Source organism: Anomaloglossus baeobatrachus, chromosome 1 (genome assembly GCF_048569485.1).
Source record: "Anomaloglossus baeobatrachus isolate aAnoBae1 chromosome 1, aAnoBae1.hap1, whole genome shotgun sequence".
NCBI classification, from domain to species: Eukaryota; Metazoa; Chordata; class Amphibia; order Anura; family Aromobatidae; genus Anomaloglossus; species Anomaloglossus baeobatrachus.
Window position 1 is genome coordinate 617385814 of NC_134353.1, and position 19690 is coordinate 617405503.

Genomic DNA, 19690 nt, shown 5'->3' on the forward strand with positions numbered 1-19690 from the left:
TTTGAGAGTGCTTCATGCAAAGCATCTTTTTCTTTTTCAAAAGGGAGGTGAACTGATGCCAGTCAAGTGGGGTGTGTGTGGCCCAATTAGTGGCAACGAGGGAGACTGTGGTTGGAGTCCCCTCGCTGTGTTTCTAAAAGAACCAAGATGAACAAGTCATGGCTCTCAGAGGACTTTTCTTCCCCTGGGTCATCCAGGGGACGTGAAAGGCACGCGTATTTTTGAGAGTGCTTCATGCAAAGCATCTTTTTCATTTTGAAAAGGGGGATCAAGTGATGCCAGTCAAGTGGGGTGTGTGTGGCCCAATTAGTGGAAACGAGGGAGACTGTGGTTGGAGTCCCCTCGCTGTGTTTTACATGATTTTCGAAGGGCATGACATGCCTAAGAGGTTGAGTTTCATCATCTGCAACTTGTTGGCAACAGAAAGGCTGCCTTCACACCCTTTTGAGATCGAGGATTTTCGAGACCTTATGCCCATTGCAGTGCCCCAAGAGCCGATGGCCAGTCGTCACTCCTTCTCCAAGAAAGGCGTGCCCGCGCTACCACAGCAGGTTGCACACAACCTCACCGATTCCTTGAGAAGCTCTGTGTGTGACAGGGTGCATTTCACCACAGATACTTGGACCAATAAGCATGGACAGGAGAGTTACATGTTGCTGACTGGGCACTGGGTAACTATGGTGAGAGATGGAGAAGGGTTTGCTGTACAAGTCTTGCCGTCCACACGACTTGTGTGTCAATCCTTCATCTGTATGTACAAGTTCCTCCACTGCTTCTGCCTCCTCAACCTCGTGTGGGTCCTCCACCTCGGCCCAAACCCTGTGTGGTCAGGCCACCCGCGTTGTAACTGTGCCCAAGGAATCCCACACACCTCCTTACTATGCTGGCAGCAGAGCTCAAGGCCATCAGGCGGTCAAATGTTTACTTTGAAATGTAGGGGAAATGTGAGACACCGCTGAGGAATTGTGGACGGTTAGCTCTGGAGAGTGAGACCGAGTTTCATCAATGGTTGTCTCCACTCAACCAGCAGCCAGGGAAGGTCGGGTGCGACAATGATGCAAACCAGTCTGCGACCCTTCTTCAGGGCAATGTGGCACACGTGCCTTGTATGGCTCACGTGTTGAACCTGGTTGTCCAGCAATTTTTAAAACACTATCCCTGCCTACATGGCCTTCTGCAGAGGGCACGGTGTAACGCCTGCCTGGATCGACACACTCAGATGGGCTGTAAAGGAAAGGCTAGAGGCAAGCCACTCACCAAGCTGGACACCCAGAACCCTGAAACCCTTTAACCCCTATACAGTGATTTGGAATTACACAGGGCCCAAGTTGATCAATACCTGTGGAAGGCTGCAGTTCCAGAGAATAGTAGTCATGCAGGGTCAAAAACATTAATTGAGTAAGAGGAACAGAATGGGATGGTCAGGACTTAATCAGAAAACAAGCAGAGGTGAAATGCGGATCGGCCAACGAGGTACATAAACAGCAAGCAGGAAAAGTAGTCAGGTAACAAGCACACAAACTCATAAAACTGAACTGGGGGTAACAGTAACAAGAGGTTCATAGCTTTGTCTGGCAGTGGTCTGCAGACAGGAGGGGCCTAAAAAAGGGTGTGGTGTCTTCCCATTGGTTGTAGCTGAATGATGGTACTTCATCTGTGAGATACTCACCACCTACATTCAGCCTGTGGTTCTGTATCTGTCAAGGTAACGCAACCCAGTGGGTGACCATAACCTGCGTCCACCTGCGACGCAGGCATCAACTCCTTTCCCATCATCAGCACTATGCACGAAAGGAATACGTTGTCACCTGGCGACCGGAGTACAAATTGATTGGGTGGACTACGTTGGTGACTTAACAGCCGTGTGCGGGAATGATGCAAACCTGTCTGCGGCCCTTCGTCAGGGCAATGTGACACACGTGCCTTGTATGGCTCACGTGTTGAATCTGATTCTCCAGCAATTTTTAAAATACCATCCCGGCCTACATGGCCTTGTGCAGCGGGCACGCTGCTATGTGCTCACTTTCATCCTTCGCACCCAGCAGCTCAACAACTTTTATCGCTCCTGAAGTCTTAGGGTCTGGCGGTTAAACGCCGGAAATGCGATGTTCCGACACGCAGGAATTGGAATCTGCACATGTTGCAGCGTCTGTGGCAGCACCGCAGAGTCCTGCTGAAATACGGTATGATGTATACCCTGGGCTAACTTGATCCAGAGGTGGTGCAGATCACGCTGCTGGAGTGGTGTCAGATCAAGGACCTATGCACCCTTCTACACAGTTTACAAATGTCGACGAAGATGTTTAGCACTAGCGATGCCATTCTCAGCGTGACAATTCTGGTCATCTACAAGATGGAGCACACTGTAAGCATTATTCGGAGTTAGGTGTTGGTCCAAGAGGAAGGGAAGGAAGTACAGGAGGAGTCATATGCAGAAGGGATAATAAGATGTACAAGGTCCATACGTTGAGCGGCACCTAGGCGGCAGTCATGGTGGGGGATAGGGATTAACAAGGACGCATAGTATCAGCAAAAATTGTTGAGGAAGGTGCAGGAGCCCATGAAGAAATGGAGGACGAACTTGCGATGGGCATGGAAGACTCAGCAGATGAGTGAGAGCTTGCTCACATTTCGGTTGTGCGAGGTTGGGGGGAGAGGGCAGAGGAAGGAGGCACGATTCTCACCTCTCTGCCACCAACAAACCAAGGACTTGGTCCTCCTGGATGCACAAGACACATGAGCGCCTTCTTGCTGCACTACCTACAACATGACCCTCGGATTGTACGAATTCGAAGTAATGCTAACTACTGGGTTGCCACACTGTTAGATCCTCGGTACAAGACCAAATTTGGCGAAATAATTCCTGCCATAGAAAGGGACGCACGTATACAGGAGTATCTGCAGAAGGTGGTACGGATTCTTAGATCTGCTTTTATCAGTAAACACCAGTGCTGCACAGAGTGAATCTCAACGCTTTGTCATAGATAGGAGGAAATGGTCTTTTACTTGTCCACATCTGAGGGACCGAGGGCTGGCTGCTGTGCTGAGATGGCATTGAGTACGGTGTCCCTGCAGAGTTGCACTTTTGGTCATATACAAAATGAGTTGAAAAAGGACAGATGCTGGTGGAAAGGGGAACAGGTGTGTTGGAAAGGGGAAAAAAGTTTTTGTCCGTGGGTTTGTTGGTTAAGCAAAAGTAACATTTGATGAAGAAACACCATCTGTTACGGTGGGACTGGCAGATTTGGATAAGGTGGTATATACTATGTTACCGCTATATTACGAAAATTAATAAGAAAAGAAAGAGAAAGGTATATATCCCCATCAGCAGTCAATGTCCACCGTGCTCCCAGATGGAAAAGGAGAGGTTGGCAACTGGAAGGTTAGGTGGAGGATACAGAGCTGTGTGGCTATTAAACTAATAGTTACCTGAACGGAGTTAGACGCCACTCGGATCTTGAGAGTGGGAGCCCTGTTAGCGTCACAGGGTCCACACGCCCACCCAGCCCAGGAACTCCCTGTTAACATCACAGGGGCCATTGAGTACGCTGACCGTGTGCATTGGGGCCACACCTGTGGACAGCAGGCGCATCAGCAGCAGCAGGCCTGTTAATGCCACTGGGCTGCACAAGCAGGACTGGTAGGACAGGAGCTGGTCTTAACCGTTCTGCGTTACCAACTGTGGTGGTGGTCTGCATCGACACCCTATCTCTGCCTACCTCTGGCCTAAAGCCGCAATGGGTTCAACACATGGAGGTGTGCTCTTTCGGAGCATAATAGAAGACTGCGTACCTCCTTGTTGGCTCCAGCCCGTTTTATAACCTGGGTCCGCCCCAAACCAGGGTGGACCACAATGCACCTCCTGGAGACAAAAGCAGAGTGACACGTCATGAGTGGCATAACTAGCGTCCTATTTGGAACCGAAACTTCAATAATGACCTCATGGCTGCCACGACACAAACACCTCACCAGTTATCGTCTGACCATCAATAATGAGGTGACAAGTCATAGGGGCGTGCCTCTGCAAGCCATTTGGGAGTGGCCTAGCCACATCGTCAGGACACCTGATGCCCTGTGGTCTATATGGGCCCCCCACATCAGGGGCAGGGCCAAAGAGTTCATTACCGGACCTAGTCTCTGATGCAGTAAGTGCCTGAGCATGCTCAGTAGCATGAAATACAGTCTCTGAAAAAAGACTATCAGCTTTAGCATGGTGTCTAGGCACAAAACAGGACTTAGACCCGGCACGGAATGCAAGTACCTGTGCAAAGAGGCTTTTCGCACTAAGTGTGGGAGCATGCGCTGTATCCCGAAATGAAGACTTAGCCTCAGGAATGGCACAGTCAGGCTGAGCATACTCACTAGGTGAAACACTGTAGTTAGGCTGCAGCTGGGGTAAATCGGCACACGCATGCGCACTAGCTGCCTCTCCACACTTAGACGTGGAGGAGAAATTGCTCTTTGGGTGTGGACTTGGAGATGCAGTCTATGAACAGAAGGAAAAGCTAAAGGAAGCCTCACTTTCTATCCCTCCGAATTATCAAATGCAGCAAGGAATTCCCTGAGTTTGCTATAAAATTAGCGTAGCAAAGTGTGCATGAGGGTGTCATGCAGAGGTGCTGCAAATAGATTTGCACCAGTGGGACACCAATGGAAGTCCAACAGGCAGTTCCTCATGCCACTAAATGGCAGTATTTTTTGCTATCATTATAGCTTATTAAAAACAGATCAGGAGGGTGTCATGCAGAGGTGCTGTAAATAGCTTGGCACCTGTGGGGCACAAATGGAGTACAACAGCCACTTCTTGTATGCCACTAAGTTGCAGCAGTGTTTGCTAGTATAATGGCTTAGTAACAATGAGTTTGAGTGTGCAATGCAGGCAGACGTGCTGCAAATATCTGTGCACTAGTGGGACTATACAGAAGTCCAATAGCCACGTTTAGGATGCCACTAGGTTCACTCAGTGTTTGCTAGTATAATGGCTTAGCTACAATGAGTTTGTGTGTGCAATGCAGGCAGACGTGCTGCAAATATCTTTGCACTAGTGGGACTATACAGACGTCCAATAGCCACGTTTAGGATGCCACTAAGTTCACTCAGTGTTTGCTAGTATAATGGCTTAGTAACAATGAGTTTGAGTGTGCAATGCAGGCAGACGTGCTGCAAATATCTTTGCACTAGTGGGACTATACAGAAGTCCAATAGCCACGTTTAGGATGCCACTAGGTTCACTCAGTGTTTGCTAGTATAATGGCTTAGCTACAATGAGTTTGAGTGTGCAATGCAGGTAGAGGTGCTGCAAATATCTGTGCACTACTGGGACTATACAGAAGTCCAATAGCCACGTTTAGGATGCCACTAAGTTCACTGAGTGTTTGCTAGTATAATGGCTTAGTAACAATGAGTTGGAGTGTGCAAAGGGCAGGAGGGTACAGTGGCAGGGTTGTGGGTCTCTGGGTAGAGGAAAGGAAGCCTGCCTTTCTATCCCTCCTAATGGGGAAATGCAGCGAGGAAATCCCTGACCTTAGCTACACAGACGCTGTCATCTTGTGTAGCTGTTAAACTCTGTTTTCAGGACCTGTCACCTATGGCTCTGACCCTGCCGGTATGAGCCCTTAAAAGGACTGCTAGAATGTGCTATCCCTATGCTGTCCAGCGCTGTGTATGGAGCGTATACAGCTGTATCGGCGATAGGAGCTGCGCCAGTGATGTCTTACACCAAGGACGCAGAAGAGATAATGGCGTCCGGACGGGCAGATACTCGTTTTTATAATGCAGGGACATGTGACATGGACATCCTATCACACATGCCGTTGCTTCTCTGGCTAAAAGTCCACTTAGCTGTGTGTGTGTCTGGGATTGGCTGACATGCTGGCCCGCCCCACTACACGCGCGCGCTTAGGGAAGGAAGACAAGGAAAAAAAAGGAAAAAAAAAAAAAATGGCGATCGCCATTATCCAAACAGCAGTGATCTGAATGCGCTGTTCCCGCACACTATACACTGAAATGTCATAATAGTGTGAGTCACAGAGTGACTTACACTATTACAGCGGAAAGCCAGCTAGGAATTAGCTGGGTTTTTTGCTGCTAGAACCGTTCTCGAACGTATCTAGAACTATCGAGCTTTTGCAAAAAAGCTCGAGTTCTAGTTCGATCTAGAACAGCCCCCAAAATCACTCGAGCCGCGAACTGGAGAACCAAGAACCGCGAACCGTCCTCAACTCTAGTCAGAACACTCACACTGGTAATAGAGGAAAGTTTTACAAAGTGCACATTGCACACGGTCATAACATGGCAGACTGCAGTCACATAGGATGATTGCAGAAATTTATTTTGGATTACAGAAGTTTATTTTGTGACCAGAGAACATGTCACCAGATATATCTCCTATAAACTGAGGCCACCATGTGACATCTGCCTGAGACCACAGACTCAGGATGGCTGTCACGGACATACTATAGGCTAACTGCCCACTCAGCAGGATCCGATGTGTCCTGAAATCCTTTAATCACTGTACAGGGATCTTGAATTACTACAGGGCTCAGGAGGTCACTGCCTATGGAAGGGTGCAATCCAGAGAAGATTAGTTGCCAGGCAGTGTCAAAACCAGGAGATACAAAGGGACAAAATCGGCAACCAAGAGAGTGATAAGTTAATCAGGCTAAGGTCAAACCAGAGAGAGCAGCAAAGTACAAAAACGGCAGGTAGGAGAGTGGTCAGAGAACAGGCAGAGTTAAAAAAATGGGAATCAATAGTACAATACAAGGATGTGAACCAGGCAGCACCAGTAAACTACAAGACAATATCTGGCAGCTTCCAGCAGACTGGAGGAGGAATAAAAAGGGAATGGGACCTTGCCATTGGCCCTGGCTGAAAGGTAGTGACTTCAGCTGGAAGGCACATACCACTACAGTCAGCCGGTGGTACTGCAGGTCCTAGTGAAACCCAGCTCAGTGGATGGTCGGAGCCTGTACCCACCATAGCCACTGTCTCCTCCCTTACCACCAGCACTGCCCACAGGGGGAATATGGTGGCGCCTGGTGATCGAAGCAGAAGTCGCAGGAGCGGACTCTGGTGGAGACTTGACACATCACCAGTAAGCTCTTATATACAGTATTCTAGAATGCTGCTGATCTGTATAACATAAAAAACAGCATTTATTCTACTCACCTACAGGATGGTCTGGTCCGAGGGGCATCGATCAAGTGTGTAGACATGAGCGAACCTGTTCAAAAAAGGCTTAACAATTTCATATTCGGTATAAGCCTGTTCAGTTTGAGCTCGGTAACTCGAGCACTTTCCCCAAAAGTCTGCAATGTTCGGTTATGTTCAATCACAGAAATGCTTTTCTAATAATATGCTATGCTGTTGGATAGGATTGTGGTGCTGTATAATGAATGGGGGGATGTGATTAATGAGTGGAGGGGGTCAGGCTCGGGAGAAGCCAAAGACGCATGGCGCCATTGTTTTCCTTAACTTTATTTGCAGATGTTCCTGCAGCCAACCATGGCACAGCAAACATCCACAAGGTTCAGACACAAGGACTTGTGTCATTGGCTGCCTAAGTCACATGTCCATCTGTATATAAAATGTGAACATGTGGCGTTGGCTCCATTTTGTGAATGTTAAATATTAGGGAAGGTGCTACCGCTAGTGTTGCTAGACAGCTTAGCTAGGTGTTTAATGATAGGTAGTTGAGATAGATAGGAGAGTGATAGTGTAGAATAAGGACATGCAGTGTAAGGAATGGTGTGTGCCACAAATCCGTATTTTATGATAGAAATAAGGATTGCTACTTGTGAGTGCCTGCTAAATAGTTGCCAGTGAAGGATCTAAATAGGTATTGCTACATATTACTGCCTGCTCCAAATTAGCCAGTGAAACACATTTCTAGGTATTGTTAGTTAGTAGTGCCTGCTGTAAATTTGCTTATGAACTAGCTAAATAGGTGTTGCAACTTTTCCTTGTCTGCTCTAAATTATGCAGTGAACCACATTTCTAGTTGTTGGTACTTTTTAGTGCTTCACAATATTGCCAACTCAGACAGGAAATAAATAATTTTTCTTTTGTGTCATGTGTCTGACAGGTGTGGGCGTAAATTTGTGAAAAGGGGAAGGGTACATCAGAAGTGGTAAATGACAATGAGGTTGGGGGAAGGAAGAAAAAGCGGAGTATTCAAGGAGTACGTGTGGGAATTTGTGTTAATCAAAGCTTTAATGAGCAAACATCTGCTCATCTTATCCCAAGAGAAATGAGAACATCTTCCGTTACTGGACAGCCTACTCCTCTAGATTTCTTTAGCAGCCACACATTGCCTCAATTTTGAAATAAGGCTGAGAAACTGCATGTGCTAAAGCGGAATGCAAGCGTTGCATCAAGTGGCCTCTCCTCCTCTTCCTGCACCTCAATATTACACACAATTCATTCCTAAGAGGTGCCACCCTAATTACACTTGTTTCTACCTCACAAACCTCCAACCAGCAAACTGTATGTGGAGAACTACACATAGGCGAGTCTGCAGAGCTGTTCACACATTCTATCCCATGGACATCAGAGGTCAGCTCCAAAGATTTCCACACTCAAGATGAGGAGAGCAACTGCAATGATGCCCAAAATCTTTGTCAGTTGGATCCTGGCTGGACAAAGTAGAATCCAAGCATGATCCTGACCCTTGTCAACTGACATTAACCCCCAGGGAAGGAGGTGATGATGATGAGATTCAGATACCTGAGGTGCATGCGTACTGTCAGGTCAGGAAGAGGAGTAGTGGGACAACATAGAGCATGACAATGAAGTTCTAGTTCCCACTTGGTGTGAACCCAGAGGCATGCAGTTGAGTAGCTCAGCAGATGAGAAGGTGGAGGAGTAAGATGAGTATGTCACATTGGTGATTCCCGCACAAACACTTAGTGATGTAACCATGAAAAGCACTGAAAATCACAACTCTGACTGTGGCCAGTAGTGATCCCAGGTCTGCAGCTTGCAGGAAGGATTGCCTAGCCTGGGTCTTTTTGAGACCACAAACGATGACCTAACTTTTGTTATCTGCCAAGGTTGTAAACAATGATAGGTCAAAAATTCTAAGAATTTGACTACTACATGCATATCCGCAACCAACAAACATTACTGTGGGAATCTTACTGCACTAAAATGCAGACTACCAGACCTACCCAAGCACCGGCTGCCAAATCAACCATGTCTGCTGCTTCTTCCACCTCCTGCATCACCATCAAAACTATTCTCACACAGGTCTCTGACCACAGAACCTCCACTTGTTTACCTGTTACAGTTGGGATAAGTCAGAGCCCGTCAGCTGTTACGCAAGTGACCATGCCTAGTGTTTTTGTCCCATGTGACACATTTAACACATCCCATGTTTCTCAATCAATCATTTTAAGTCTGCCTACACCTCCCTCACAGTCCACCAGTCGCTCATGTACACTCACTTTACTCTACCCTCTCTCAGCACAGCAGCCAGCCCTCAGTCCCGCAGTTTTGGTCTTGTAAAAGATAATTTCGTCCCACACATGCCAAAGCAAAGAGCTTGAACTTTACCATATCTAAATGGTTTGCCACAGAAATGCTACCTTTCTGCTTGGTGGATACAGATGGTTTCCGAAACCTAATGGTTGTTGCAGTGCCCCAGTTGCCCAGTCACCATTACTTCTGTAATAAAGCTGTGCCTGCGATACACCTTCATGTCGCAGACAACATTACCTTTTCCTTGAAAAACTCTGTGTCTTTACACTATTTCCAGGGTTTTAATGTGCAGACCATTGCTTCACAGAGTCTTATACAGACCCTATGATGCAATGCAGCCAGACAATCACAGTAATGCTAGTAGCCACTATGGCTATGGCATTACTGTGACTGGCAAGCAATTGGCACATGTTAAGTAGCTGAAAAACAGGCGCAGAACATGTGGGGTAGGAAATCGTGCATGGCACCAGAGCACAAGGATACTCGAAGTATTGAGCATGCCAAGCACCCTGTTGCTCTATCGAGTACTGAGCAGTGCCGACTACACTCGCTCATCACTACAATAAACATGTTTTGAATAAAACATGATGAAGGTCTATAAGACTTGAATTCTTGCCAACATGTCTCTAATAAACTATCCCTTCTCTAGCAGTTCTCCCTACACAAATTGTGGCTATGAGTGGTATTATTAGAGAATATAATAGATTTGAATTAGCCTTGAAAAAACTTTTGGGTTAATGTAACAGCAGCAAGGAATGTAAGGCAATAATCACTGCCTAAGTGCCTCTAATACATTATCCCTTCTTTACCAGCTCTCCCAAGGACCAATTGCAGCTAAGAGCGGTATTTTTAGAGATAGAATAGATTTGAATTAGCCCTGAAAAGGACTTCTAGATTAACGTTGCAGCAGCAAGGTTTGACAGTCTAGAAACCCTGCCTATAGGCCTCTAATACACTATCCTTTCTCCAGCAGCTGGCCCTACACTAAATGCAGCTAATAACAGTATTATTAGAGAATGTACTAGATTTTTTAATGTCGCAGCAGCAAGGACGTTAAGTCTGAAATTACTCTAAAACACTCTCCTTTTTCCAGCAGAATCTCTCGTTACACTATTTCCAGGTACAGTTTGACAAACCTAGCTTTACCTGTTCTTATATAGACACAATGACTCAATGTGCCCAATCACAGTAATGGCAGTAGCTAACATGGCTATGGCATTACCATGTTTAGCAGGCGATTCTCGCGTGTTTAGTGGCTGAAAAATAGCCACAAAACATGTGGGTTGGGGCTCAACCATGGCGCCAGAGCACAAGGATATTCGATCAAGTATCAAGCGTACTGAGGATGCTTGCTCTTCACTAGAAAAACCATGTTTTGACTAAAACATGATCAACTTTTATACAGTGATCATTTTATTATACAATAAAACTTTATAAATCTGTTCATTTAACTGTTTACCTTTTAAATGTTTAATTTATAGGGATCAACATGTGAAGGAAATTAGGTATTTTTCCCAACTGGTCTGATTTTATATGAAAGACATAATATATTACTATGGCATCTTTTAGCTATCAGTATTATTCAGTATTTATATACACAAATGACGCCTGTGACTATACTATCATCTGTCATTAACATACCGTTTTACTTTTTTACACTTGTATTAAATTGGTGTATACTTATTTTCTGATTATTATGTAAAATATATACATTTAAGTTTGTAATCAATACCTCTGCCAGAGATGAGAAATGTTTCTTTTCTTCTTTTCTCCATCGTAGTGCCAGTATAGCTTTGTTTGATAGTAGTGTTGCTAGGATACAGCGATAAGACTACAGTGCCAACTAACCAGTCTTCTTTGGGGATGTGAGGCTGATGACCCTTTCTGCTGTACCGGTATGACTCAAGTCTTTACTTAATGCTGAATGGTTTTCAAGGCCATACTGTAACCTATATCGCTAATTGCTGCATTTACTTTATTAAAACAAAAATGACAGCAGGTGGAAAACTTTCTCTTTTTTTCTCTCTACTTTTATCTTTTACTTCTTATTTAGTTTGCTCCACTTAGTGTGGATATGATTTAACATTTGCAGCTTTAGCCTTAAAAATGCATTTTCACTCTTCACATATTGATTTATTATTTTCATGATTTTCTCCAAATGTGAGATTTTGTTAACGTTAATTTACTTTAATTATTGTTAGCAAAAACACAGCATAGTTCAACATAGGGAATTTATGGAATTTCTTTTAGCAATTGGAGTTAAGGCAATCCTCTGCCCCAAAACCTAAAGGTGACTATACAGCTTCTATGTGTAGTCCCCATAACTACATCCTCTATTCTGCTGCCGCTGCCTCCTTCTATCGGATCATTGACTTGTTCTCCTCTTCTCTAAAGCAGTCAGTGTGGGAAGCATGGGAAGCACAATAGAATGTCAGAAGCAAGAGAGTTCCCCACGCTTCAGAAGTAGACATTTGAAGAAATAAATGGAAAACAAATCTGACTGGCGAAGGCAACCACAGAATAACAGCTGACATTAGGTATAGTGACCATAAGAGATTAGCGGACTGATCCATAGAGTAACGAGTTTGAGTCAAATTTCCTGAAATCTGAAGTTAATTCATTAAAATTAATTAAAAAAAAATGCCCAGCACCATTTTACACATTCTGCACACTCAGTAATGGCATTTGGTGTGGCAGTGCGAGCTTCCCCATGATGCCCAGCAGCAATTTGAACACATATTATAGCAAAGCCAATAAGGGGGCTATCACAGGCAGTATAAAATATAGGGGTCAGCCAAAGAATGCCATTTTATGGGTGTACTGTGTAAGGATAGGAACGCTCAGAGCACACAGGATAGGGATAGATAAAGGCCTAATGTGATTGTTGTGTACTTCTTAACCCCTTCACCTCCGGCCACTAAAACACCCTAATGACCGGGCCATTTTTTGCAATTCTGACCAGTGTCACTTTGACAGGTTATAACTCTGGAACGCTTCAACGGATCCTGGCGATTCTGAGACTGTTTTTTCGTGACATATTGTACTTCATGTCAGTGGTAAATTTAGGCTGATATTTTTTGCGTTTATTTGTGAAAATGTAGGAAATTTTGCAAAAATTTTGAAAATTTCGCAATTTTGAAACTTTGAAAATTTATGCCTATAAATCTGAGAAATATGTCACACAAAATAGTTACTAACTAAAATTTCCCACATATCTACTTTACATCAGCGCAATTTTCGAAAAAAAAATTTCATTAGAAAGTTAGAAGGGGTTAATCAGCAATTTCTCATTTTTCAAACAAAATTTACAAAACATTTTTTTTAGGGACCACATCACATTTGAGGTGACTTTGAGAGGCCGAGGTGACAGAAAATACCCAAAAGTGACCCCATTCTAAAATATGCACCCCCCACTCTTCTCAAAACCACATCCAAGAAGTTTATTAACCCTTTAGGTGCTTCACAGCAACCAAAGCAATGTGAAAGGAAAAAATGAAAATTTTACTTTTTAACACAAAAATGTTACTTTAGCCATAAAATTTTAATTTTCACAAGGGAGAAAAGAGAAAGTGCACCCTACAATTTATTGTGAATTTCCTCCTGAGTACGCTGATACCCCATATGTGGCAAAAATCAATTGTTTGGGCGCATGGCAAAGGTCGAAAGGGAAAGAGCGCCATTTGAATTTTTGAACACACAATTAGCTGCACTCATTAGCAGACGCCATGTCGGGTTTGAAGACCCCCCGAGGTGCCTAAATAATTGAGCTACCCCACAAGTGAACCCATTTTGGAAACTAGAGCCCTCAAATAATTTTTCTAGATGTTTGCTGAGCACTTTGAACCTCTGGGGGCTTCTCAGAAGTTTATAACGTTGAGCCGTGAAAAGAAAAAAAAATTTTTTTACCACAAAACTGTTGCTTCAACTAGGTAGCTTTTTTTTCACAAGGGTATCAGGAAAAAATGCACCATAAAATGTATTGTGCATGTTCTCCTGAGTATGCAGATATCTCATATGTGGTGGAAATCAAATGTTTGGGCACACAGGAGGACTTGGAAGGCAAAGAGCGCTATTTGAATTTTTGAGTGCAAAATAAGCTGCACTCACTAGCGGACGCCATGTCAGGTTTGAAGACCCCATGAGGTACCTAAACAATGGAGCTCCCCCAAAAGTGACCTTATTTTGGAAACTAGAGCCCTCAAATAATTTTTCTAGATGTTTGGTGTGCACTTTGAACACCTGGGGGCTTCACAGAAGTTTATAACGTTGAGCCGTGAAAAGAAAAAAATAAAATTTTTATCACTAAACTGTTGCTTCAACTAGGTAGCTTTTTTTTCACAAGGGTATCAGGAAAAAATGCACCATGAAATTTATAGTGCATTTTTTCCTGAGTACGAAGATACCTCATATGTGGTGGAACGTAATTGTTTGGGCGCATGGCGGGGCTCAGAAGAGAAAGAGCACCATTTAACAGCAAAATTGGTTGGAATCATTAGCTGACGTAATGTTGCATTTGGAGACCCCCTGAGGGGCCTAAACAATGGAGCTCCCCCACAAGTGATCCCATTTTGGAAACTAGACCCCTCAAGGAATTTATCTAGATGTTTAGCGAGCCCCAAGGGGCTCCACACAAGTTGATAATGTTGAGCCATGAATACAATTTTTTTTTTCACCACAAAACTGTTACTTGAACCACGTAGCTTTTTTTTCACAAGGTTATCAGGAAAAAATGTACCATAAAACGTATTGTGCAATTTCTCCTGAGTACGACGATACCTCATATGTGGTGGAAAGTAATTGTTTGGGCGCATGGCAGGGCTCAGAAGTGAGAGCGCACCATTTGACAGCAAAATTGGTTGGAATCGTTAGCGGACGCCATGTCATGTTTGGAGACCCCCTATGGTGCCTAAACAGTGGATCTCCCTCACAAGTGACCCCATCCCCTCAAGGAAATTATCTAGATGTTTGGTGAGCCCCTTGCACCCCCAGGGGCTCCACAGAAGTTGATAACATTGAACCGTGACATTTTTTTTTTTTGTTTACCACAAAATTTTTGCATCAACCAGGTAGCTTTTTTTTTTTTTACAACGGTATCAGGAAAAACTGCACCATAAAACATATTGTGCAATTTTTCCTGAGTACGCAGATACCTCATATGTGGTGGAAATAAATTGTTTGGGCACATGGTGGGGCTCAGAAAAGAAGGAACGCCATTTGACTTTTCAAATGCACAGACGCGGTGCACTGATCGGACGCTGCAGGACGCACGGTCGGATGAGATACAAAAAGCGTTGGGGATACGGAAAAATAGAAAAAGTCACGCCAAAAATTGAGCAGGGATGCAGATCCGTTATCTGCATCCCTGATCAGCGCTCGACGGGACGCACGGACAGATGCGATACAAAAAGCGTCGTGGATACGGAAAAGAGTCACGCCAAAAATTGAACAGGGATGCAGATCCGTTATCTGCATCCCTGATCAGCGCTCGGTTGGACGCACGGACGGATGCGATACAAAAAGAGTTGCGGATACGAAAAAAAGTCGCGCCAAAAATTGAGCAGGGATGCAGATCCGTTATCTGCATCCCTGATCAGCGCTCGGCGGGACGCACGGACAGATGCGATACAAAAAGCGTCGGGGATACGGAAAAAAGTCACGACAAAAATTGAGCAGGGATGCAGATCCGTTATCTGCATCCCTGATCAGCGATTGGCGGGACGCACGGACAGACGCGATACAAAACGCGTTGGTGATATGGAAAAAAAAAAGTCACGCCAAAAATTGACCACGGATGCAGATCCGTTATCTGCATCTGTGATCAGTGCTCGGCGGGACGCACGGACGGATGAGGTATATAAATGGACAGGATACAGGGGAAAAAAAAAAAAAAGTTATACTCACAGTACCCAGAGGAGTAGCAGGAGGAACAGAAGGCAAGCGAGATAGACATCTGAACAGGAGCAGCAGGCAGGACGTTGGACAGATCAGCAGAAGACCCAGGAAGAAGAACCCAGAGATGGAGGCAGATGTGATCGGGCCAGTGAAGAAATCGGACGACCCGGTGAAGGCAGGTAAGAGGGGGAGAGCGGGGGGCGCGGGAGAGCAGAGGGGGATACCGGAGAAGCAAAGAAGGAAGGAAGCAGACTAGAGATGACAGAGGAGGCAGGCAGATCGCAGGGGGAGCAGATCGGGATGTCGGGGGGAGGATCGGGGCGTGGGGGGGCAGACCGCGGAGGGCACGGGCAGGGGCCATCACGGGAGCATGCAGGAGCCATAACGGGAGTGCGCAGGGGCCATAACGGGAGTGCGCACGGGCTGCAAGGGGAGTGGAATACTCACGTGGAGCCGGCGCAGAAGCGGTGACATCAGCAGCGGCAGCGGTGGTGTGGTACCAGAAGTACCAGCCACTTCACGCTGCAGACATGTTGGGGGAGGGCTCGCAGGCCAGCACAGGCCTGGGGAGGGCGGCCACCCGCAGATCAGACCGCCCCACTGCACACTGATTGGAGCAATTGCGCGTCATAGCACGATCGCTCCAATCAGTGCTGCAGGGGCTGGGGGCGACATGTTTGAGATCCACCTATGATCTGCTGTACCTTCTATGGCATCTCATAGCAGGATCTCATAGTATCGCACTAATTCGGGCATTATTTTTGCCGAAATCAGTGCGAATGTTGTGGTTGGCGGTTCAGATTTGAACAGCCAATCACATCGATCGTCGATGGGGGTTGGCGATGCCACCCCCCCTGGGGTCAAGCAAAGGTCCCCTGCTGTAAGAAACAGCAGGGGACATCATTTGAAAGCCGTTGCTATGGCCACAGCAATCAAATGAAGTTTAGGCCGTAAAATTACGTCCCTGGTCGTTAAGTCACGTTAAAATAGGATGTAATTTTACTGCCCGCGGTCGTGAAGGGGTTAAGGGTTGATGTACCATATTGAAAATGGGCGTGATTGCCTCAATTTGGAATAGAAATCCAAGATTCAAGTTATATACAAGCAACTGTTGTAGCAGTCTTAGATCTGTGACTGGAACTGTGTCCCAGAGTTAGGGCTATTACTAGTGATGAGCGACTATACTTAGCACTATTTGTTACTCGCACAACTATTATGGTATTCATGATATCCGTTACTCGATGAGCATTTTGTTATTCGCCTCGTGAATTTCGAGTCCTCTCCCACATGTGTTTGGTACCTGATTCTCAGCCACTGAACCTGCTGGATTGCTTGCAAAGCACAGTAATGTTGTAGCCATCTTTGCTACTGGCATTACTGTGGTTGGGAGGTGCAGTTAAAAAAAATTGACATGCGGTCATTAAAGCAGGAGAATTACACTTACTGAGTTTCCCGTGGCTGTAACCACTCATTAGTCCTTATGAATATGCACTTCTTCCCTCGCCAACCTTCAGTCACAGTGTCTGTGTTTTGTTGCTGGCCTGCTTCCCCCACCCACCCTCTGGGACAGTGTCTGTGCTTTCAGTCACACTAGCTATCTGAGTTCCCTAAGTGGTGTGTAAAAATAAATAAATAATTGAAAAAAAGGCAAAGGGTCCCCAGTATTTTGATATGCGATGCAGATAAAGCAGAGAGCTACAGGCTACAATCCCCAGCTGTATGCATTATCTTGGCTGTGTATCAAAATACAAGGGACCCAATGTGGGTTTTATTTTAAATTAAATAAATAATTTTAAACTGTTGTGTGGTCCCCTTCAGATTTGATACCCATCCAAGATAATGCGGACAGCAGGGGGCTAGTATTTTTAGGCTGGGAAGGTCCATGGTTATTCGACCCTCCCCAGCCTAAAAACAGCAGCTGCAGCCATCCCAGAATTGGAACATTCATTAGATGCATCAATTCTGGCATTTACCTGGCTCATTGCGATTGCCCTGTTCAAGTTGCAAGCGGGTTAATATAAGGGGTGAATGACAACTGTAATTTGTCAAAAAATCACAGCTGTCATCAAGCCTGAGGTTAGTAATGGGGAAGGATCTATGAGTTCATGACAGTCCATCCATAGTATATTTACAACTGCCATTAAAAGGCAGTGACTAGTGGTGCTTTCATGATGAATTGCACAGGCATGAACAATCCCAGATATATGATTTATCTGTTAGCAGCATAATCACATACAGACTCCTTATTGCAGAAATAAAAGAAAAAAGAAAATGTATCCAGCTCATCTAATCCAGGAGACCACATTCACCCAACTGTGCACGGACAAGGAGAAGTCGGCAAGGCTTGGAATAGTCAGAGTAAGGACGTAACATCTGAAACGCGTTCTCTATACTATGGCTATTTATCTCACATGATGGATTTTTCAATTTTTGTCATAATAAATTTTTGAAATTTTTAACTCCCTGGACTTGATTGCTGAATAAACTTTTTCCTTCAGACCCCTTACTGCAGTATAAACACCCACTCTTCTTTCATAATCACATATGCACACTTACTTGTTTTACAAAGGAGCGCCTCTTGCCCTCAAATAACAGTTTATTAGTAATTTCTATATACAAAACCAATAATCCAGTCATAACATATACAAGTAAATGCTACAGGCAACTAATATTGCACTTAAAGGTGTGTACTGAAAAGGAGGCTCAGACCAACCAATGTTTCATCTAAAGGGGCATACGTATGGAAGACAGATAACATAGAACTAAATAAATATAAGTCACTGCACTCTGACTGTGAACAAACCTAAACTCAAATTTTGGCACTAGTGATGAGTGAGCGCTACCATGCTCAGATGCACAGTACCCGTGAAGAGCATTTGGATGCTCGTACATGCACGGCTCATGTACCAAGGATTATGCAAGTCAATGGGGATCTCGAGTATTTTTCCATTGAAATCTTCTGGAAAAATGAATGAATTCCCCATTGACTTTCAGTTGTGCTCTTTCTATCCAAATATATAGTATCTAACTTATTTTAAGAGGAATGTAATGTTACAGGCCCTGATCAGGGCCAGACTAAGACAAAAAGCAGCCCTCGTGTACAAGTTAAACCATCCCACATACTAGGACACCCACCACACCCATATAAAGCAAAAATAGCAGCATGGTTCAGCAAATTCAGCTTTATTTTGTCATTCCCCATACAACTGTATTAAACAGGTTGTCCAGGATTAATTTTTATTTGTTCATAAAATTGCAGACCTAAAAAAAGAAACCAATAATGAGCCTCCCCAGATCCAGTCCCACACCTCTTGACCAGCTGAGGGAGTATTCTCCAGTCGTGATGTCTGTGTTACCAAACCCCTTATACTATAAATAAACACACGGACTGCATGCGACTTGGTTCAAATGGCCACAGCAGCCTTTTATTGCCTATTGTTCACAAACTAAGCACCTTAGGGGACGCCGTCCAACGGGCGACCCAAAACAACACACATATAACAATAGACAATGCCAATTACATGACCCTCCCGGGGGCAGGCCCAGTCCATAACTACTACTCCCCCTGCCCCTGGCCGCAACACACCGACCCAGAGACGAGGTGCCAATCACCCACGGATTGACACCCCCACACTTTGGCAGAACCCCGTGCCTGCCACATCCCGGAACCGAGAGCCACCATACCGAGACAATGACTCCCGGTCCAGTTACCAGTCACTTCCAACCTCTGGACCAGACCTACCCCCCCCGCCGCTGTGACAAATAGCATCCCAACATCCCAAACCACGTCCCCCAGATGACAACACAAAAAGGGATGGTGGGCGGGGATCTCTTGGCGTCCGGAAGAAGAAGAGGAGGTAACCCCCTCCTCTCCCAGACTAACCCTTTCCCTACTCCTCCTCTTCCTCCCAAGCTAAACCACCCCTTAATGCCATATTAGGCCTGCCAAGCAAACTGTCCCTATTAACCCCATCACTCCCTAACTCCCCCTTGGTCATGTCGCCCCTCCTCCCCAGGGGATCCATGGCTGTCTTGACCAGCTGAGGGAGTATTCTCCGGTCGTGATGTCTGTGTTACCAAACCCCTTATACTATAAATAAACGCACGGACTGCATGCGACTTGGTTCAAATGGCCACAGCAGCCTTTTATTGCCTATTGTTCACAAACTAAGCACCTTAGGGGACGCCGTCCAACGGGCGACCCAAAACAACACACATATAACAATAGACAATGCCAATTACATGACCCTCCCGGGGGCAGGCCCAGTCCATAACAACTACTCCCCCTGCCCCTGGCCGCAACACACCGACCCAGAGA